Source organism: Protopterus annectens, chromosome 8.part0, assembly GCF_019279795.1.
Source record: "Protopterus annectens isolate FY-2018-M chromosome 8.part0, PAN1.0, whole genome shotgun sequence".
In the NCBI taxonomy this organism is placed as follows: Eukaryota; Metazoa; Chordata; order Ceratodontiformes; family Protopteridae; genus Protopterus; species Protopterus annectens.
This window is the reverse complement of record NC_056741.1, coordinates 1,877,598,106-1,877,622,791: the sequence shown is the minus strand read 5'-3', so window position 1 is coordinate 1,877,622,791 and position 24,686 is coordinate 1,877,598,106.

Sequence of the window (24,686 nt, the reverse complement as noted above, 5' to 3'; positions counted from 1 at the left end):
TAAAACCAGATTGCCTCATGGTTTTGGTGTCTTTTCAGACTTGTTGGCTGTTGGGGAAGCACCCACCAAGAGGAGAAAATGCTGACAGAAGAAAGGAGCCACTTTTGAGATTTTAAGTATTTTTCTTCAGAAGTGGCTCCTTTCTTCTCTCAGCGTTTTCTCCTCTTGGTGGGTGCTTCCCCGACAGCCAACAAGTCTGAAAAGATGCCAAAACCATGAGGCAATCTGAGTGCACCACTCTCAGCACAAGGAACAAGAAACTAAGGGTAATGCTGCTAAACGCCAGAAGTCTTAACCTCAAGATGCATGCACTCAAAGCTCTCCTCAGTATGGAGAACATCGATATCTGTGCAGTGAGAGAAACCTGGTTCAAGGCTCCAGAGAGCACCCCAGCACTACCAGGTTATACCTCATATCATGCTTTTCGGCCCCAAAACCCAGACCGAACCACAAAAGGAGGGGGAGTTTCCATATTTATCAAGGATATCCACACCTCCAGGTTAGTGACATTGCACGAAGTATCGGAGATCATCCATGTGAAACTAACAGTGGGCAAGACTGCTTTTCAGTTTATAGCATCCTACACACCACCCTCTCAAAGTCAGGAATCCCACACGGCTTTCCTGAAAACATTGGAGAACATGAAGATCTCTCCGAACACCATTATATTGGGTGACTTCAACTACCCAAACATAGACTGAGAGCACTACTCAAGCCCCAGCACCTTAGCCCAAAGGTTCCTGGAAATTATAAACTCAAATGCTATGGAACAACTAGTCACCACTCCCACAAGAGGGGATAACATACTAGACCTGATCATTACCAACATGGGTACTCTATGCTCCATACCAGAAGTATATCCCTCATTGGCAAGATCAGACCAGAAATTAATTTCACTGGATATCCACATCCCGACCCCAACCCAGAAAACCACAGTGAAAAACTTCTCAAAAGTGAACTTCTCACTTCTCAAAACCGAAGTGGAATCCTTCAAGGCCCCAGGGCCAGTGGAAACTATGGTCCAAACTGCAGAATCCTATATAAATGCATTCTACAGACATCTCCAGGAATGCATGGCTCATGCTATCCCAAACAAAACCAAGACCCAATCATCCAAAGGCAGGTGTCCAGTCTGGTGGACCCCAGCCATAAATAAACTGTACAACAGAAGGAGGAAGCTACTACATGATAGAGCAAAATCCCTAATAGGGAAGGCATCTCTGATCAGTACTAGCAAAAAATTACGATCCCTCATAAAATCCTCCAAGGTCAGCTTCGAGAGAAAAATTGCACAGGACACTAAAGACAATCATAAGGCTTTTTTCAGTTATGTTAGGAACCTGGGATGCAACTCCCAGACTTGTTCTGAGTTGATTCTAAATGACAAAAAATACACTGAACCCACAGACATCGCCAATATCCTGGCAGACAGGTTCAGTGCAAACTTCTCCACCCCCCATCCCCCAAAAGAGCAAGTATCTATCCCGGCAGAAGGCTGCCTCCCAAACATCTCTGATGCTCAGGTGAAGGCTGCCCTCTCCAAAGCAAATACAGTGCTTCCATGGGACCAGATGGCGTCCCGGGTTGCGTCCTACATGAACTTCAAGAAGAACTAACCCCTCAAATAAAACAGCTGTACAATCTCAGCCTCACTACAGGATATGTGCCCACAGAATGGCGTACAGCAACAGTGGTCCCACTCCACAAAGGTGGAGCCTCTACGGACCCTGGAAACTATCGCCCCATAAGCCTGACTAGCCTAGTCTGCAAGGCTATGGAGAGGATCATCATGGAGCTCATAAACAAAGACATTGGGGACCTACAGACACTAGATCCTACCCAATTCGGCTTCATCAAGGGCAGATCCTGCCTTTTGAACCTGGTTGACTTCTTTGAAACAGTCACCAAAGCCATAGATGAAGGGAAGGTAGTCCACAGAGCCTATCTGGACCTAGCAAAGGCATTTGACACAATACCCCACTCGGGCATCATAGATAAGCTATCCAGCTTAAATATAAACCCCTATGTCACAAGATGGGTCGCAAACTGGCTCAAAGACAGAACCCACAGAGTGAGAGTTGCTGGAGCCATGTCAGACTCGAAACCGGTCACAAGTGGCGTCCCACAAGGTTCTGTCCTGGGACCACTCTTGTTCGGTATATACTTTTCTGAGGTACAGGCCAACGTGGGAGGACTATGGCTCACCAAGTTCGCAGATGACTGCAAACTGGGCGCCATAATCGACTCTACAGCTGACACAAACGTCCTTCAAAAAGGTCTCACAGAGACGGATAACTGGTGCCAGAGCCATGGTCTAAAGCTAAATGCCAAAAAGTGTATAGTCATACCCTTTGGCAAAAACAATGTGCCCACAAATTACCACATAGGCGGTAACCCATTAAGTACAGAGAAAGTAATTGGAGATCTGGGGACCCAAGTTGATAGCAATCTCTCCTTTGACAACCACATTGCCAAAGTGGTTAGAAAGACCTTCTACATAGCCCACCTCATCATGAAAGGATTCACATCTAGATCAAGAGAGGTAATCGTGCCCCTTTATTCATCCCTCATCAGGCCTATCATAGAATATAATGCCCCTTTTGGGATGTACCTTACCCGACACCTGCAGCAATTAGAAAGACCCCAAAAGTACCTCACCAAGAGGATCAAGGGACTCAAGCAGATGCCATATGCTGCTCGGTTAAAAAAACTCCAGCTCTACTCAGTTGCATACCGCCTACTTCGAGGTGATCTATGCCTGACATATAAAGCTATGTCCAATCCAGAATTAATGGACATGCTCCACCTCAGTAAATCTAAATCCCTTAGAGCCACACGCTCAAGGGACTTGAATCTCAGCACAGAAATAAATAGAACTTGCTGGAGGGACAGATTCATAACCCAGAGGCTCCCTTTGCTCTGGAATAGAATTCCAGTTCATGTTAGGCAGAGCACCTCACTGAATCTCTTCAAGAAGAGTCTTGATGAGTGGTTGGGGGATCGTAGGTTTGTCCCGGGGATTACTTCCGTGTCACTATTAGACAGAGGCACAGTAAACTAAACCTTAAAAAGGGCACAGTATACTCATTCAAGGGGTGGAGTAAGCCAAACAAAATCGGGGTAAAGTAAGCCAAACAAAATCGGGCTAGGCTTGTAATTGCCCCAGGGCAGATAGCCTAGTATGAACCTATGAACAGGGTTGTGGACTTCACACTTCTGAGTGTACCTATTTAGCAGGTTGTCCATCAATGTACCATTCTATTTGCTGTGGTCCTTAGATGGTTTCTGTTGCTATATGTTATTATGAGGCTATATGTGGGCCTAGCTGTCATACCATCACAGACTGACATCTGGACAGGCCAAATATGACAGTCAGACAAAGGCCCACACATGGGGACAAGGTGTTCATAATGTTCTTCCAAACATAAACAGTTGGGAGACCGGTTTGGTAATTGCTTGTTTGCTCTTATGGGTATGATGCCTGCTTCCCCACTGTCTGCCATTGCTGTTTTGACATGACCCTTTCTTATTTTGCAAATAGTTGGCAGGCAAATGCAATGTTAGGACAAGTAGAACAGATATACAAGGCATACTTGTGCTTCTTCTGTGACAACCTGTGTCATTCCAGGGGTATGGCTGTTGGCCAGTGACATGTTGTCAGTGCTGACACAGAAAGGTGGTAGACTTTTATACACTGGCAGTACACTGACCTTCAGGTACCTGCTCTCCTACTAGGCACCATACCTCTCAACTTCTGAAAGCCAGACATCTGGACAAAGCCATAAGTAATTGGGGAACAAAGGCCTAAATATAGGGACCATTTTTAAGTATTGGCTTACAAATCTAGATGATTTAATAACAGGTTTTGCATTAGCATGCATGTTTCTATAGGGTATGAAGTCTGACACTACAATCTGTCATTATTTTCTGACCTTAGTCTTATGTGATTTGCCAATGAATTGTCAGACAACCACTATTTTCATGTTATACAGACCACAATTATGATGCAAACCTCTGAACATTCTGCAATAGGTCTGTAGAGTTGAGAGGTATGATAGGCTCTGTGTAGGTTACTCCAATCTGTGTAATGTCCATATGTGTGGCCCCTTGTCCATGACCTGTACAGCTTTCCTGCATTAACAGTTATTGACATCTGGACAGTGTGTATAACTCCTACCGTTGGTGTAGCTGTGCAGAATAGTTGGCACTGCAGTTCTTGGAGCATGGCCCTATCAAAGACAGCACTGTACCTAGGCCACTACGACACAACAGCCAGGAATAGGTGCTGGCCACATCATGACAATATTAACCACACATATATATAGCTCACTGACATATTGTGGACGTGCAATAAGTTATCATGTTCACTGGGACAGTCCTGGCAATGTGTGCTCTGCTGCTATTTCCCTGCAAACATAAATGTTACTGCATTTCTTTGGGGATATGGGTGAGGGGGAGGCACACCTGTCAACTCTACACATTTGCACAGACTGTGCTGATATTTGCTTTACATTTTGGTTCCATTTAGCATAGTAAATTGCCCTGTCCTGAATACTAGAGGCATATCTCTAAAGACCACAGGTCAGATTATAATGGCATACATTTGAGTTTCAGACTTCTTACCCTTCAGAGCATTACTGTAACTGCAAGACCTGCTGTGCCATCACTGTGTAAGTCTGTAGGGGGGGGGTATTTCATCATTGTTGCCATTTGTGGGCCTTTGCCACGCACTTCTTTATGGATTTCTACAGCTGAATTGCTGGGAGAGGCTGAGGGGTGAGTATGGGACCCCCACACTGACATCCATGCCTGTAACCTATGACCCCCAGTTAGTTGGCCCCCACATATACTACAGTGGTATTTGTCACCTTGGGTACTACTACATAGTGTGGGGAAGCCAGTATTGGGAAAACATTTCCTGGTGTACCACATAGCTGTCAGTTGTCTGCTGTTATCCCAGTAGGCCACCCCATTCCCTTGCATGCATGCAGCAATACCATAGATATGCTACTAGAACATACTAATCCATTCATTTATTGTTAAGAAGGCTGACTTACCTTGTGCCTGTGGCAGTTGTGAGGACGCTGCTTGGGGGCTGCCCATGTCGGATGCATGCAGTACACTGCCTATACATGGTAAGGTACAGGTAGTGTGATGCATGTGGCATCCTTTTTACTATGTATGCAAGTCAGAGAGAGGTGTCAGTCCCTGGGTCCCTACATTGTCAGTGTGTGTGCTATGCATTGCCTCTTTGCCAAGGCCAGGGCATACTGGGCACACCTCCATGTGCCTACAGGAGCTGGCTCAAGAGGTTCATCCTCTGAGTCCCTCTGTGCCTGTGGGGACCTTGGCAATGGTGGAGGGCTGTGTGGCCCTTCCCCGTGCTGTTCCTGCTGCAGCTGTTTCCGCAGGATCATATTGTGAAGCATGGCACATACTATAAACATGTGTGCACATGTGGCTGAAGAGTACTGCAGGGCATCACCATATATGTCAAGGCAGTAGAACCATGACTTGAGCATCCCAAACACATGCTCTATAATGATCCTGGTTTGTGCGTGTGCCTCATTATGGCATTCTTGAGTGGGTGTGTGAGCATTTCTGATGGGTGTCATCATCCACGGCTCCAGTGCATAGCCAGCATTCCTCACCAGATGGTCATATGGGATGTCCCCCCCTGGCAAATCCCTGGTACACCTCTGAGGAATGTGAGATGTGAATGTCATTATAGCATGCAGGGCTGCCAGCACGCAGATTAGTTATAATGCCCTGGGCATTGCACACAATCTGGCAGCTGATGGAGTGAAAACCCTTGGAGTTTAGGTAGACCCTATCCTGTTCACTGGGTGTTCCTTTGCTGTGGATGTTCTTGCAGTCTATGGCACCCAGTACCTCCTGGTAGTCTGCTGTAAGGTGGAAGAGGAGCATATTGCTGGTCCTCTCCTCACAGGTGCTAGGGAAGTAAATGTGCTCACTGGCATGTAGTAGCATGGTATCCAGGAACTGGTGGAGTACCCTGGATGCAGATGCCTGTGAGACGCTCATAATGTCCCCAGTAGGTCTTTGGAAAGAACCTGTAGCTAGTATTCTTAAGGCTACACATACCTTGGTATGCACTGGGATGGGTTCCCCTCTGTTGGCTCTGGGTCTGAAGTGAGGCCGGCACAACTCGATGAGTTGCTGAAGTATGTCCCTGTCCACCCTATAGCGCTCTATCTCCAGATCATGTAGCCCCTGGTAGGTTACCCTGGGTCTGAAACTCTTCTCCTCCTTCTCAGTCTGGGGCAGTTGTCAGCATTATCCTCCTCACCACCCTCAGCCTCTAGCACATACTGATGTATCAAAGCAATAGCAGCCTCTAACATTATGTCAGTTAAAATTCCCCCAAGTGTGTACACCAATGGTGCAGAGTTTGTGGGAAAAAACAGACTGAAAGGTGTTTGCACAGTTTATACTGTTGTGCTGCAGTTGCTGCCTGTAAGATTGGCTGACTATGATACATTTCACCTGCCAGCTATTTTAATCATACTTGATTGCTTTTATTCTGCTATTTCCCTTTTTTTTCCTTCCCATTTCACCCCTTTTAAAACTGGAGGCATGCCTCACAAACCCGCTGCCCAAATCTAAGCAGGTTAACAGTTCTGCTATTTCCATTTTTTTTTTAGACTCGGTGTGTGCCGGGCAAACCCGTTTAGCTAAAGTAAACACTTTTAAGCAGAAATAGGCCTCCACTAGATGCAAACACACTCTTCATTTCATGGAATAAGTAAATACAGCCTCAGACATACCCCCTTGCTTAGCTGAGCTTAGCTAAGCACAAATGGAAGCTGTGGTGCTCCAGTGTGCTTACACCAAGCATGACACACTTCCTTTTCATGTCAGCTGCTTCTCCTGCCTTATAGGCCCTACACGGTTAGGTGCAGCAAGACAATGGTCTCCCATTTTGTGATTCAGTACATTTTGCTCATTTGCATACCCCACTTCCTTAGTCCCTTATTACACAACAACACCAGAGTCTTTCCGCTTAGCAACCAGTGTTACGTGTTATTGTTTTCATTCTACATGCTATACACTATAATGGAAAAATGCAGATTTCACTTAAAATTGTCTTCACATTTTTTTTATTTTCGGCATGATCTCGTTTTCCCGCTGCTGTGCTACTCTTAAACAGCCGAAATTGGGCAAAAAAATAATTTTTTTGCAACTCTTTTCCATGCCAATGGCCATATTATTGGCCATTGGCATGCCTAATGAGTATAATACATGCTTTACTTTAAGCTGTCATGTCCCCGTTTTGATTTTTGCATAAACGTACACAATTAGTAACCGAATACATTTCTGCAGTGGACACTGTTCTGGCATGGATGCCTGCCTACTTACTGAATTTCTAATTCACCTCATTTGCATGTTTTTCACCTCCAGATGAAGTAATTAGTATTATTGAGTGGTGCCTGTGCCAGAATAGTGCTAGCAGGCTCATGCACGCCCCCAGCCTTGTTTACTAAATTGTCCAGTGGCCATATGCTGTGCAGAAGCTGCTGCATTATTCTGGCATGGAGAAATCCTTTTATTGAATCACAGGGTATATTTTAAACATATACTGAGGGGTGGTCAGTCCCAAGCCTATTATTTGTTATGTAGGGCATTAAGTGTGCTGAGCAATGAAGACTATTGTTGATAAAAATATACACAGACCTGAAATAAAAGCTGGAATAATTTAGAAGATGCAGCAGTGATCTGTTATACATACACAGATGAAAGAAAAGCTATAGAAAGGTATTGTTGCATCACTGCAAGCAGTCTAAGCTGTGTGCCTTTCCTTAAGCATATAGACTATTTTAGCAAACTGTACAAAATTGACTTCAGTTAGCCCATAACTGTGATGCAGAGGATTGACCCACATTTGGCTAAAAGCATGGACGCTGGCAGGTACAGGACCAAGAGGATGGGAAGGAGTGGTTGCTAGGGGCTCACCTCTCCTATGTAGTAGTGGAGGAGCATTTGGAGATGTACTCACTGAGGGGCAGCAACTCCAGGAGTAGGCCATTCCACAAAACTGCCTAGGTGGCACACCCTCCCATCTGACTCTCACTGCTTTAAAATGAATGAGGCGTTTGTCCAGGAAAAAATGGACCACTTGACTCTCACCTAGGTCAGGGATGAAAAGTTCTCACCCTGTGAATGAAAGGTGCCATGGGGAAGGGTCCTGTGGAGGTAGGAATGGGAGGAGATATATCTCTAAAAAAATTAATTACAGCTGCATAGTCTGATTTAAAAGGAAAAATACATTGCCACCTGTAAAAAACTTCAGATTTAGAGTGAATTTTTTAAACTAATATTTAATATACTTCTATTCTGAAAAAAATAGACATGTTCTAGCAAAGTATCATTTATAATGTTTTTATTTCACAAGCTAGCTGGTTAACCTACTCGAACATCTAGCACTGTCTTTTGGCTCCCCATTCATCACGAATTATATTAAAAAAAAAAAAAAACACTGAACTGAAAAAAGATAAAAACACCATTTTTTTTTTGAGGAGGGCAAGCACCCCCTGCACCTCCAATAGGGGGGATATATATGCCCCCCAAATTATATATACCAGTTCCATGGTTGCACAACAGTGAAGATGGAGGGACAAAAGGCTTGCACAGTACATTACACAGTGATGAAAGTCACCATGATGAAACACCATCACACTAAAGACACGTGGGTAGAATCAGCAATGACTTGTAGGTATGTCAGCTACTTAGACCTTTTCCTTTTTAATACTTAATTAACTTGTCTTTTGTCTTATATGTTACACCCAGAGTTAACCTTGATTAATTAATATGTCGATATGCATAATAGAAATGATGGATTTAGTTACTAGAGATACTGCTATATTAAAAGTATTTCAGAAAACAGCTTGGAGAATAACAGAGCACTAATAGAAATAGGGTATGATACAAATAATATAAAAGAGCAGACTTGAATTACTCTTTGAAGGCAGATTACATTAAGTGGAGTCACATACTGAAGAGGTATGACTTAAGCAGAAGTGTACAAAGTAAGCTTAGACAGAAAACAATAGAAATGTTTAAATGAGATATAGACTCTGAACTATTAATGGCAGAAAAAAAGAATGCAGGGTAGGTAACACTGGCCATTACACACCTGCATTGCACCATATATCTACCTCAAAAAGCATACTCTTAATGTACGTTTTCTACTGTCTTTTATCCCTTTGCCCTTACTGCCATTAATACCTGTCTCTACTTACCCACTTAAAGTTTTTCCTTCTAAAAGAATTCCAACACATACTCACTACCTTCTGCATCTACCTTATCTTCACTTCAGCTTTCTTCTTCTGTATATCACCTGACAAATATACACACTACCAGTAGCGTAACTAGGACAGAACGAGAGGGGCAACTGCCCTGAGCTCAAAGTGTTGGGCATAGAAAGAGCTGATCCTGATCAGTCTTTTAATGCATACTGGCTTTTAAAAGCTGGTATTGCATTTGTAGTGAAACCTGAGAGCTGTAGCTCTTTTTGTGTGGTCTAAACTGTGGAGTTTGATACAGTTTAAAACCTTTCCACTTTTTTTTTTTTTTTTTTAATTAAAACCTGAGCACTGTAGTGCTCTGTGCAGTGTGCGGGATATAAACTGTAGCAACTGCTTGCTACATTTGTAGCAAGCAGTTTGCTACAGACTAGTTTAAAGGCAAAAAAAAGTCTTTCTTTGTTTAAATAAAATGAGAAGAAGGAGGGTCAAGGGCAGGGCACAGAAATGGGACCTAATTGGTTATGGATATATATATATATATATGTATATATATATATATATATATATATATATATATTATTTTCTATTGAAGAGCTGGGCAAGAGGGAGGGGGTATATCTGGCCACCTGGTTGGTGTGCCATTTGAAGAAACAGCATCTATAAGGGTCAGAGACAGGCCACTGAGATGGAACCTGACTGGCTCTTGCAATGCCAGTTTGTATTTTAATAATATGCTATGACTCTATGTTTTACTGATTACAGATTTTTTTTATATTATAGCTGCCTTTCAGTTATTGTACATCCCTAGTGCAACTTTAAGCTTTATATTTTTCTCTGTTGTATAAAATTGCCTATTTTGTAACTGGAGTTTTTCTCCATGGCCTCTACTGGAAAGGGCTACCATAGCCCAGATGGACTATCCTGGTTAACAAAAGCAATATATAAATAATAATCAAGTAAATGGCATAAAGCTTTACTAAAGAAACTTAGAACCAACCACTCACTTCTATGTCTTCACGTTCGGCAAATGAAGAAAGAGGTTCCGGGAAGGAGGAGTATGCAACAAGGTTAATGCTGCAGGTAAAGCTTTGTTCCTGCAGTACACAAAGCACACCTCTTCTACTTGTAACTTCTGTTCAGAAACTAAACAACACATTGTCTCAAGAGGGTACTGTTGGTTTAATTTTCTCTCCCCCTTGGGGAGAAAATCAAGTGCTTAACTAAGGGAAAGGAAACTCATATGTTTCATTCAGTTTATGCAGATGGATAAATAAATCATTTATTTTTTGTTCTTGTGAGGGTGAAACCAGCCAGGTGAACTCAAGAGTTTTTGGTGCTGTGAATTCTTTATAAAGGACTATATTAATGAGTTTGAAAGAAAATTGCTCAAAGTGAAAAGTTTAAAACTGGACAATGGTTACCTCAAAGAATGTTTAAAGTCACGTACTGTACCACAAGTTTTAAAAAAACTCCTGAATGCAATGAAATTTATAATGCTCATTAATCAGACAAAATATCCAAAACAGTACTATTTTGATTGTCATTTGTGGATAAGGAGCTGTTAAATAATCAAAATAAAGACACCTAGAGCTTCTCCTTTCAGCTTTTCCCAGTTAGGGGTCACTACAGTGGATCACCTATCCGCTCATGATTGGCAGTGGAGTTTTACAATGTTGAGTTGCCAGCCCGGTGCCCAACCTTCTACAGAAGGTACACACACATGCACTCACACCTAGGGCCAATTTAGAGTGTCTAATCCACCTACAGCATGTCTTTGGGAGGAAACCGGTGCAAACCCACACAACCACAGGGAGGACATTCAGACTCCACACAGAAGGTACCCCAGCCAAGGATTGAACCGGAGAGCCTCTTGCTGTGAGGCAACAATGCTAACTGCTGCACCACCATGGCTGCCTCTAAAGACACCTAGAGCAATAAGAGTATATTAACAAAGAGAGAGTCACTCACTTCTGGACAGGTAAAACTAGATCCTGGGATATAGCCAAGATTTTTGGAATTGTACACTGATTTCTAAAATATAGTCCTCCTTCTCCAACAAGTTTAGTTCCACCTAAAAAAATCTAAACAATCAGACATCCAAGAAAAAGAACCTTTTAACAAAATACATAACCATAAACCATGATAAATATGCCTTCAAAATAAACACTAGAATATTTATTTTGCACAAAACAAAGCCATACATTGGAATTTCCTGTCAGTCTACTGGTAGAAGCAGAAATTAGAAATGAGGCATCATTTTAAAGCTGTTTTTCAATGTCATTACGTCTATTTATGTGGTTATCCAATTTTCAAAGTATCATAAGACAACAGCAAATCTATCAGAATGTTTTGTACTTGCTTTTTAAGGAATATTTAAGCTTTTCAGGATATTGGATTGACATGCCAATATTTTTATGGTTTAATATTTTGCTTGAAGACCAATATTTCTTTCTCTTAGCTGTAAAAGAAGAAGAAAAACAGTGCATTACTGACTAAAATAATTCCAAAAGTAAACTGCAGATCTGTACTATGCTGCACATACCATTTCCTGCTTATCACTATAGAGAACAACTTTTAAAATCAGTGAAGTCCATTTAAGGGTGGGATTGACTGGTTTAGCCAGCAATAATTGGTGCATGATTTTTATTTATTTATTTTACATTTGTTGACTGGGATAGTCCAACTGGATATATGTCCATTTCCAGAAGAGGCCTGGAGAGAAAAGCTCCACAAATCACAGTATTATTTACAGTAAGTGACATTTTACAAATGCAGGTACATAACAGATTTTTGCCATTCCTTGTTATTCTGCTTACAGAATCTTAGTACATATCAGCTATGGTCAGTCATACAAAGAAATCTCTAATAACACTTTTAAACTGTTAAATCACACTCTCTTTATTGTTAATAGAAAAGTAACTAGCTTATACAGGTATGGTGATTAGTACCCAGAGATAATAAGGTAGTCAGGGTTAGCACAGGGGCATAGCCACTGTGATTTAAAGTATGGTTTCAGTTTGCTTTTAAATAGGGTTATTGAGGAAAGGGAGGTTAGGTCACTGGGGAGGGAGTTCCAGGTTTTACCCACAGTATTAGAGAACAGAGAATCACCAGCCAAATTGTTCGTTTTACTTATTTGTACAAGTAGTTTATTTGATGAGCGTAGGGTCTTGAGGTTATTATGGGGGTGATAAGGTTTGTAAGTATAGGTGTGTTAGTAGGTTGATACTGGATCTTGTGGGCAACTGCTAGTTGGTTAAATAGTAGTAGATTTGGGAACTCTAACCATCCTAGTTGTTGAAGATTGTTACAATGATGGGTTTTGTAGGTAGACCCAGTTGCAAATCTGGCAATATTGTTGTAGGAGATAGCCAGCTTGTTCAAGTTGCTTTTACACAGTTTAGTATATATTGGGGCGGCGTAAAGAAGGGTAGAGATTAAGTGGGTATGGGCAATACTGGTCCTGGCTAGTGGGGTCAGAAAGGGTTTGATCCTGTAGATGGAACCCAATTATTTGTTGACTGTTTTTATAGTACTGTTAATATGGGAATCAAAGGTAAGGTTGTCGTCTATTAGTATCCCAAGTAGTTTTGTAGTAGTCTCAGGAGATATGATAGTACCATTGCTTGATGTAACAGTAAAATTAAGAGGGGGCCCTATGGGCGGGAGTGAAAACTAGCAGTTTTTTGGGGGGGGTTCAAGATGAGACATAGAAATAAGAGTGCCCATAACATAATGTTGACAGGGAATTGACTTAATGAACAATAAGAAAATGTCTATCGCTTAACTAAGACCTTCAGGTAATCTTTAACATCAAAGAATATTTTAGTGGAACCAATTTTCTTGATCATTCATATGAAAAGCCAAATATGCTTATTTTGGGGGGATCTACATGATCTGCCAATGGCTTCCCTTCCTACTCCCAGATGACCTACTTATTCCTCTATCAGGATCAGAGCTCTTGGGCTTGTTTGTTCTCCAGTGGAAGTAAGAATCGAATGTCAAGAAGTGGACCAGTCTGCCAGCTCTGTGGACTTTGCTAATCCATCCCCCACCTTTGAAGGTGTGTGCATGCTATTGACCATTCTTAAATTCCTGGCTAAGTGGCACACTGTTATGCAGTATCAGCAAGCTAGGCTACATGCTGCAGGTGATGCACCTTTACTCCTGCAGATATCAGCCTTGCAGTCTGCTGTAATTCCTCCCTCCCCTGTAGATGGACAAGGAGGCATTGTTCACTCAGTGCCATCCTCCCATCTGCAGTCTCTCCACTGTTTGAGCCATTAGCAAAAAATAGGTTCTCTGGGGTGGAGTCAAGGCTTTATCCTGCTATGCCATGGGGGGGTCAAAAAGTTGATTATTCTTTATCCAAAATCATGTAAACAATTATCTGCATTACAGCAGTTTCCATAACTGTTTAGTGTTTCATAAGGAAGCACAGCTCTTTAATTCTTTATTCTAGGCCAAGGAGATAGTTTGTCATTTTTTTAGCTGTAGAAACATTTTTAATTGCTCCCTAACATTTTTTTAAATGGATAACAGTTGTTTTCCAAGACGCTCCATTATAAGTGACTTGAAAATACAGTATAAGATGTTTTCTCTAGATTTGTAAGTAAAAATGTAGCTAAATTCTGAGACACAGACAAATTACGTATTTCAGATACAACCAAGATTAGAATTTCACTAAGCTAATTTTTACAAAGTCAATGACGAAGAATCCCTAGGCTTGTCCAGTGTTCCTCATAAATGGAGTGTATAATAGGAACTCCCTTCTGCCCATTCTCATTACCCCTCCCCAGTATCAGTGTGAATGCCACCATATAAGATATGAGAAACGTGCATGCCTGTATGTCTTCTATTCTAGCAGTTCCTCTATGCAGTCTGAAGCACATCATTGAAGAAACATATTAGAATGATGATGCCCAGGATAATGATGTCTCGGTTACATCTACACTGACACTCCAGTTGTTGCTGGTGCTGATAAAAATGCATGCCTCCAACTGCATGTACACACAGAAACACACACACACACACACACACACACACACACACACACACACACACACACACACACACACACACACACACAAGAATCTTGCATATCAGGATAATCCCTTGGCATACCACAGAGGAGAGGGACTTCTCTTCTGATGGTCCTATGCTGGCTCAGGGAATTAGTGCATCTGAAGCAGAACCATGACTGCTGGTTGTGCCAGACTGGAGACTGGCAATGTCTCAGGTGAAAAGCTGCCCCCACAGAGTCTACTTATTTGACAAGTAAACAGTTTATATTGCATCTTTTCATATACTGGTCTGTCACATCCCTGTTAGAAACTCTTCTTGTTGCTGCCCCAGTGCTGTTGAGAGAGAGGTTCTAAAACAGCAGCTGCACTCCCCCAAAGGAGAATTTTCACAGGTGCTTAATATTCCCTCCTAACCCACCAGTTCATGAGCCCCCACATTTCATCTCTGAGCCTGGTCACTGGCATGCAAGACCAAAATCTCTGCAATAGTTGGCAATAACATTTGCTTTTGGCCTTCTGACTGCTGTAGACAAATAATAAATGAAAATATTCCAATGATAGGCTGGTAAAAAGTCAGGCAAAATGAATCAACCACAAAGGCTAAAGTGCCTCGAGCAGAATGTAGTTTCAAAATCCAAATAACCTTTTCTTGAGGCACAACACGACAATAAGAAGCTTGACCTTTTATTAAACACACTGAACTAAAGAACAAAAACAATAAAACATCCAGTAAGCGCTTTCACATTCTCTTGAATGCTTCATCAGACTGTTAAAAAAAGCTAAGCCATTTCTACATTTAAATACCTTCGCTGTTACTTCATCAACCAATCATTATTGTTCCTTACTTGATGACATCAGTGCTTAATTGATTAAAAAATTTTAACTAAGAAATTGCTGGCTGAAATTCATGTTCAAAACCTCTGTGATTCTTTATATTAAAAACAAATATTTAATTTATAATAGATGCTTCAACCTCATACAGCTTAAAAACATATATACATATCTCAAACTATATGTTCCACTATTTAAAAAACATGTGCTTATGGATAAATGTATACTATAAAAATATAAAATATATCAAATATATATGTTGTTTATTAATAGATCCGTGAGCCATCCTGAAAAACGTTAGACTAATAGCTTATAAACAATGTTAATGCTTGTTGTCCCTTGCTATCAAGAATGGTTTCATGGACACCCTGCCATTCAAACCAGATAGTCTATCTGCTTGTAGCCTCATGATCCACCTTGTCTCTCTTTGTTCAGTGTAGTTTCTATGATCACCTAGCCTAATGTTCTTATATACAAACTCAATCACAGTAAATTTAAAACCATGTGTACTCCCTTCATTTATAACATGTCTAGCTAGGGCATTGCTGTCATCTTCCCTGTTTATAGCATAGACATGTTCTCTAACTCTTTCTCGAAGGGTCCTATTTGTCTTTCCTACATAAAAATGACTACATTTTGTGCAGACCACAAGGTATATCAAATCCCGTGACTTGCAGTCAACATAAATTGAAAAATTAAAAAATTGAAAAATTATATGGTCTTCCACTGTCAGGATGGACAAAACTATTGCTATTAGACATGTAACTACATTGGTTACATGCCCTACAAGCATAGGTCCCTTTTCTATCAGATGTTAACACCAGTTTATTATTTCTCTCATAACATAATAGTCGTTTCAGTGATTTTGTATTCTTGTAAGTAAATCTAGGTTTATCACCCACAAGTCGCTGTATATCATCATCTCTTGTGAGAATATTCCAATTTCTGTGGAAGATCTCCCTGATCTTCCTATTACTCCCTGATCTCCGTATTATTATTTGTATACAGTATTACTGGCTGTTGTGGCCTGAACAAGGCTCTTATTTCATTTTGGTGTGAAGCTTAACAAAGTTATTAATGGAGTACATGATGAACTATATGACTTGTTGTTATGTGCAGTGATAGATTCAGATATTTATAAATATTTTTTAATAGAGAAACCAACTATACCAACTTTTAGGGGATTACCTAAAGTCCATAAAAACATTGAAAGTCCACCCTTGAGACCTATAGTTTCAAGCAAGGGAAGGTTAACAGAAACAATATCTATATATTTGGAGAAACAGCTAAGAAGCATAGTGGAACAAACTCCTACAGTAGTAAGGGACACACAACAATTTCTGGAAAGACTTACAGACTATATACCTAGTGATATAGAGACAGAATACATGGTGACTTTGGATGTAACATCATTATTTACATCTATTCCTAATGATACAGGGGTGGACTACATGAAGCTGTTCTTGATTGAGAAAGATATGCCAAGAGAACGAATAATAACATGTGCTTTACTAATGGATTTGGTTTTAAAAAATAATGTGTTTGCGTATGAAAACCAATATTTTATCCAACAGAAAGGAGTGGCAATTGGCACTCCTTGTGCGAATTCATACGCAAACATAGTTATGGCATATTGGGAATACATCTATATTATACGTAGTCCATATTATGAAACGAATATATTATTATATAAAAGGTTTGTTGGTGATGTTTATTTAATATGGAAAGGTGATGAGCAGACACTAAAAGAGTTCATTCAATATATAAATTGCACCACAAGTTTCCTGCCTTTCACTGGGAAATGGTCACTACACGAAATTGAATTTTTGGATGTCATACTACTGAAAGAAGGCAACACTGTACAAACACAGTAATTCAGAAAAGAATGTAGAAGAAATTCTTTGCTACATCACACTAGTATGCACCCCCCACATATCTATCGCAATATAGTAAAGGGTCAAGCACTTAGGGTCTCTAGACTCACCACAGATGAGACTAGGTTTCAGGGAACCATAGAGACCTTATCTAATGAATTCAAAGAGAGAGGGTGTATGTCAGAAGAAAGAAGGAGTTTGCATCAGGAAGAGGTTGTAGATAGGAGAGTAAGTGGAAAACCCTACATATGCAGAGGTAGACAGATAGATCATCAAAATGAAAGAAGAGCCTTGTTCAGGCCACAACAGCCAGTAATACTGTATATAAATAAGAAGAAGAAGATCAGGGAGATCTTCCACAGAAATTGGAATATTCTCACAATAGATAATGATATACAGCGACTTGTGGGTGATAAACCTAGATTTACTTACAAGAATACAAAATCACTCAAACGACTATTATGTTATGAGAGAAATAATAAATTGGTGTTAACATCTGATAGAAAAGGGACCTATCCTTGTAGGACATGTAACCAGTGCAGTTACATGTCAAATAACAATAGTTTTGTCCATCCTGACAGTGGAAGATCGTATAATTTTTCAATTTATGCAGACTGCAAGTCATGGGATTTAATATACCTAGCAGTCTGCACAAAATGTAGTCATTTTTATGTAGGAAAGACAAATAGGACCCTTCGAGAAAGAGTTAGAGAACATGTCTATGCTATAAACAGGGAAGATGACAGCAATGCCCTAGCTAGACATGTTATAAATGAAGGGAGTACACATGGTTTTAAATTTACTGTGACTTGAGTTTGTATATAAGAACATTAGGCTAGGTGATCATAGAAACTACACTGAACAAAGAGAGACAAGGTGGATCATGAGGCTACAAGCAGATAAACTATCTGGTTTGAATGGCAGGGTGTCCATGAAACCATTCTTGATAGCAAGGGACAACAAGCATTAACATTGTTTATAAGCTATTAGTCTAGCATTTTTCAGGATGGCTCACGAATCTATTAATAAACTACATATATATTTGATATATTTTATATTTTTATAGTATACATTTATACATAAGCACATGTTTTTTAAATAGTGGAACATATAGTTTGAGATTTGTATATATGTTTTTTAAGCTGAATGAGGTTGAAGCATCTATTATAAATTAAATATTTGTTTTTAATATAAAGAATCACAGAGGTTTTGAACATGAATTTCAGCCAGCAATTTTTTAGTTAAAATGTTTTAATCAATTAAGCACTGATGTCATCAAGTAAGGAACAATAATGACTGGTTGATGAAGTAACAGCGAAGGTATTTAAATATAGAAATGGCTTAGCTTTTTTAACAGTCTGATGAAGCATTCGAGAGAATGTGAAAGCACTTACTGGATGTTTTATTGTTTTTGTTCTTTAGTTCAGTGTGTTTAATAAAAGGTCAAGCTTCTTATTGTCGTGTTGTGCCTCAAGAAAAGGTTATTTGGTAAGAAGTCAGGATCACCCAACAATCTTAATTCAGTCAGTGAGGCTTATAAGTTACTGTCAAGAAACTGCCAGATGCAAATGATAATGCTTCTATGATGGGCTTATAACTACAGTTCACTAATCTGACACACACACACACACACACACACACACACACACACACACACACACACACACACACACACACACACACACACACACACACTACCTCAGAGTGAAGGAGAATGTTTATAAATTAATAAATTATAGCCAGTATGCTATTAGGTGCATATAAACAACATATTTAGTCTTGTATTTGTTACATGTACTTTACCTGTTTTTATTATAATATGATTTAAAGTAAAGATGGAAATGATGTTTGATAGAGCTCTGGAGGAGTTAGGGAGGGAAAGAGTAACTTGGCTGATTCGGCCACTCTGGGAGGAAGGGAGGGGTTTCTATCTATGTCAAAGACATATCCCCAGTGATTGGGAAGTGCCATAATCATGGGACACATCACAGGTAACACTACAGCATCTGAGGAGGAACCAGAGCTAGCTGACATTGTATACGATGAAGTGAGTGGTATCACTAGCTCCACCCAGTTAAGGCGGATCAAAAATACTCTGTAACATGCAAGGCCAATGTATATAGCACTACAGACTACAGACTGTTCCATGCCATTTCTCCTCTGCAGCTTATCACTGATTTTTTTTTTTTTTTTGCAATAATTCAGGTATGCAGAACTTGGTCTATATTCCATTTGTTGTATTTCTTTCGTCAAATTTGCCATCCATTTAAACTTCATGTTATGAATTTGAAAGTCAGGGAATATCAGTTTGTAATTTGGGTTAGAGAAAGACGGAACCTTCATTTATTTGCCAAAATGAATACTCTTCCTGTAGGCTGTGTGACCTCAGTTGTACAACATGACATTTCACAGGATGTAGAGGGTGCATAACAGCTTGCATAAACATAGTGCAAGCTCTTAATGGCATGTTTTCTTGAAAGTGGCAAAACTGAATAGTTTGATTTCAGCACTTGTCACTGATATGTGGTTCTGCAGACTGTAAATTCCTACAGTCATAACCACACTGCAAAATACAAACAGAACAACAATATAAAAAATATTATCCTGACCCTTCGTCTTAAGTTTCAGGTGTACCTGCTATAGTATGAACATTTCGCTTGGGCCATTGCACCTCAGCCTGACCTCAGTTCTTCACTACTGAAGGTTCTAGAAACTTCTGTCTGGTTAAAAGTTGCTGAGTACTAAAATGGGCCACGTGAGCTGAAAAAACCCACTACAGCATTAGCAGCTATCCTCCTGATCAAAAATGACATTGCCAAATTCACAGAGCAGAAATAACTCTAAAAGCAGTATTTTATACAAGAGAGATATAAAATACTTTGATACATGTAATTATAATGGCATTGTGTAGACTAGTGAATCAGGAACATACCTACACACTATATTCTGGCTCCATGGCATTGTTGATTTCTGCAGACTGGATATACTAGAATTTTCCAGTTTTGTTCATGTGTATAACAGTTCTTGAACATATTTTAGAATGTGACAGTTTCTGTCAATGCATGTGACATTTAAGATGATAGTCTTAAAACCACACTACTTTTTTATGGGCATGTCAATACAAGGACTTCTTATTTCCATCTTTGTGTATATTGAAAAGAAAAGCAAATAGTCCTTTACAAAAGCAAAGCATATCCCTTTGGAAATAGAATCAATTTTTACAGTCTACGTCAATGAGAACTAAATCCTGTTTTGTTTCCAGGGCCTAACTAAAGTCATACTGTGTCGACGTGCGGCAATTGATCCATTCCTCATTTCATCCTTGTCAAGTTTATTTACTGAAGAATGAATGCCCTTCTTGTTCTCAGGTGAGTCAAATGTAAAAGAGTAGCATCTAGTCATGGAAAATCAAATTTAAAGGCAAATGTATTGTGTCATTGTTGAAAGCAGTGTTAGCATGTTCCTGTTCCTTACTCAAAGACCTTAGCATACTCCTCAACTATTGAAAACTGGCTTTTTTGTAATTCTAGTGCAGGGCTTTTTATCACCTTGCAATGGTGAAAACACGCACACACACACACACACACACATACAAACATGTGTGCACACATACTTAAAAAAAAACAAACAAAGCTGTATCATGCCAGCAGAACAGCTTCCTTTCTTCCAAGAGCTGCAATAAAAATACATGTCTTCCTGAACTTTTGAATACAGGATAAAACAAAGACATCCAGAGTAGTATTCTATTAAGGTATTATGGCTGAGTAGCATAAAGAGCCTCAGCTTCAGTAGAATCAGTCTTCTGAGCAAACATAAATAAAATAACACCAACTGACAGAAAAGCATTTAATCCAACATCCACCCTATCCACAACTAAAATTACTGTTCTTTGTTTATGGTACTGCTTCATACTAAATGATCAGTGAGGCCACAATTCTACAGATAAAAGTCTGGCATTTTAACAGAAATAATTAAACCTATTTAATAAGCTACAATTTTAGTAGGTTTAAATGCTATTTAATAAGCATACTAGGACGGTATAAGTCAGGTTGACATAAGTGTAATGTGTGCTGTAGCAGCATCAGAGGACAAAGAGAGCAGCATTCAGTGGAAAACTCTGCCAGACAGAGCATGGCATAACTGAATCTCAATGGGTATTGCACCTGAGGAAGAAGGTTGGCAAGTGTTGGTATCATGCACCCATGACAACCTGCATATTATTGCTTTGCAAATGCAACAAACCTACAGAACATCTTTGGATGGCAGAGAAACTTTTTTCTAAGAAGAGTGACAAGTAATTGTTTAAAGTATAGTAGTATGCAGAGTCACACATAAGGGACACTGCTAACAGAGTGAGACAGATGTGAGACTCTGGCAGAAAGAGGGCAGTCCTAATGTTGGCAGACTGAAGAGGCACATGCACATGCATTCGCACACACATATACAAATATTAGTAATAAGATTGCTCTCGTGCAAGAAGTCCCCTTTGTCATGGGAGGGAGAACTCTTTGAGAGGTAGGTATTTAAAAAAGTTTTAAACACTGACACAGCTTACTATCAAAGTAATACCCATATTTATTGGTACACAGGTTTTAAGCGCTTTTCGTTTGCCCAACTGGCAAACTTCATCAGAAACAAGTTATAACATTCAAATTCACATTTTATACTATCAGGTGGTCCTAAATAACCAGTTACAATACATTGTTGCTTTTGTTTTAACTTCTTAAAGGGACCATGCTATTATGTGGTAGATATTCATGCTAAGATGTCAAATACAGTTAAACAGTATTAACATTTGCACTCCAATCCATTATATAAACATCAATACTTTATACTAAAATTCCTCAACATATAAAATAAAAACTAATTATGTTTAAACCCTATTTAAAACCAACTGACAATTACAATAAATCTCATATTAAAAGTACAACTGAAAAGTTAATGTACTTCATCTCTGTAAACTTCTCAGTTTTAAAATATTAGAAATAGAACAGGTTTCATTCAAACCCAGAAAATTATAGGCATTTAGCCTGACCTGCCAAAATAATTCAAGTTCTTCTAGTTGTAAAGGTATAGGGCCACCCCTAAGGTCTTGTGTAACATGGTTGATGGCAAAAAAACTGAATTTATGTTCATTATTCATAGAAGTGTGCTTGGCCAGGGCATTTTCAAGTCTGCCCTTATTAATGGTGTATTGGTGTTCATATATTCTTTCATGGAACCTGCGCTCCGTTTTACCAATATAAAATGCAGGGCAGAATTGGCACCTGGCCAAGTACACAACAAACCTAGAATTACAATTAAACTTCGCTTTAAGTTTATACTGTGTACCATTAACAATAAAAGTATTAGTTACATCAATAAACGTACAATAATTACAGTTTTGACACTTCTTCATCCCAAAATTATGAGCTTTGATAGAAGGTTGTTGTTCCAAAAGGTTTTTCAAGTTCTTACCTTTCCTAAAAGTTACTCTAGGGGAATCAGCTATTTTGTTATAGATGCTTGAATTGATTTTAAACAATTCCCAGTTTTTCCGAAGTATTTCAGTACAAAAATGACTATGTATGGTGTAAGTGGTAACAAAACTTAACCCAAAATCAGTATTGGCCACACAGTCTTTATTAAGACCATTATCAGTAGACTCTATGTTAATAATATTAACAGATTCTGATGTTGAACACTCGTCACCTAAAACTGGTGTATAAATGTGGTTAAATCTCTTAGTTCTAACTTCATTGATTAAACTATCTAGGAGAATTTCAGGATAACCACATTGGACAAACATATTTCTCAGTAGTTGACATTCTTCTATAAAGTCCTCATCTTGGCTGACCATTCATGAAGCTCTCACTAATTGGCCTTTAATAACTGATCGTTTTTGGTGCAACGGGTGACAACTAGAAAAGTGCAGGAATGTATTTGAATATGTACTCTTCCTGTATATCTTTGCCACAAAACGACCCGTATCATGGTTTTTAGCTAACCAAATATCTAAATAGGCTATTGCTTCTGTGTTAAACGTTGAAGTAAATTGCAGAAATTGTGTTGTCTGGTTGAAATAATTTAACACATTCCTGCTAACTACCTCATCACCTTTTAACAAGATAAAGATGTCGTCCAGGTAAAGTGTGTAATAAATCATAGAGTCATAAAATGTGTTGTTCTTAAATACAAATTCTGACTCCCAGTGGGCCATAACTAAATTCACTATACTAGCTCCACAAGGGGAACCCATCGCGACCCCTAATTTTTGTAAATAGAAGTCATCTCGGAACATAAAAAAATTGTTGGATAACACCAAATCAATTAATTCACTGACCAAGGAGATTTCAGCTGATGGAGCACTATTTTTCTTCAACATTAATTCTACCCATTCAATAGCTAGGTCATGGGGAATACAAGTGTATAAGTCTCTCACATCTATTGTGAGAAAATTATACTCTTCATTAAATTGTACAGTGTTGATTTTCTTCAAAAAAGACCATGAGTTCTTACAAATTTGATCCTCAAACAGTAAGTATTTCTGAAGTATAGCATCTATTGCCTTAGCACAAGAATAAGTTGGTGAGCCACGACTATCAACTAGTGGTCTCATAGGTGGATTCTCCATATTCTTGTGTATCTTAGGAATACCAAATAAATAGGGATATCTAGGATATGTTGTTGACATGTAGTTGTAGATTTTCTGTTCTAATCTACCTTCTATGTACATGTCGTCAGTACAGTTTTTGATCAAACTGTAAGCTCTATTTACCTCTGAATGTGAACTCAAAGCATAAGCACTACTATTCAATAAGGCATCCATGCGTTCCTGATAGTCAGTGTTGTCAAACACGACTATACCCCCACCTTTGTCAGGTTTACATAGACAAATGTCTTGTGACCTTATATACTGCAAGTGATCTTGTTCTTCCCTACTTGTATTGTGGGGAACCCTGTACTTAAAACCATTTTTAATGGCATGTCTAAGATCTAATTCACAAAGTTGTTCAAATGTTTGTAATACTGGGTGCAATGGAGGGTTGAATGTACTAGGTATGTAAAATTTATCAAAGTTGGCAACATTAGTGACATCACCCATCATTAAGTTAAAATTTAACTTCCTTGTGAAAATTTTAACATCAAGGATGGTATTGACCAAGTTCAGAGGTTTAGAAAGTACATAAGTATCCCCTTTTGATAGAAAATCAACAATATCAGAACCAACCACTACAGAGGAAACATTATAAAGTTTAAAATCCCCTGTCTTATTTGTAACAATAACTGGGCCATCATGACCACTGGAATCAACTGTGGCTAGATAACCACCAACATTTTGTTGAACTTCATCATGTATAGCCATAGGTGCCTCCAAAACAACAGTTTGTAAACCATAAGATATGACTGGATAAAAAACGTCAGTCTGATGTTGATAATTCAACATAGTTAAGTCTTGTGTTTGTTGGATTTCTGCTTGTTTTTGTTCATTTGAAGGTTTTTCTGCTGTTTGGGCCTGGCACCCGTATTGTTGCCTTGTCGAAATTTTGGTGCTGCTGAAATTGAACATGATTACTTTGGCCCTGAGGGCCAGTTCGTAGTTTCTCACTCCTCCGAACCTCGGTTTGGTTAACAAAATTAGTGTTGTCACTACAGGCACTGTTATTGTTAGTGATATTGGAGGAGTTATTCAAAGAGTCATCCCCACTAGG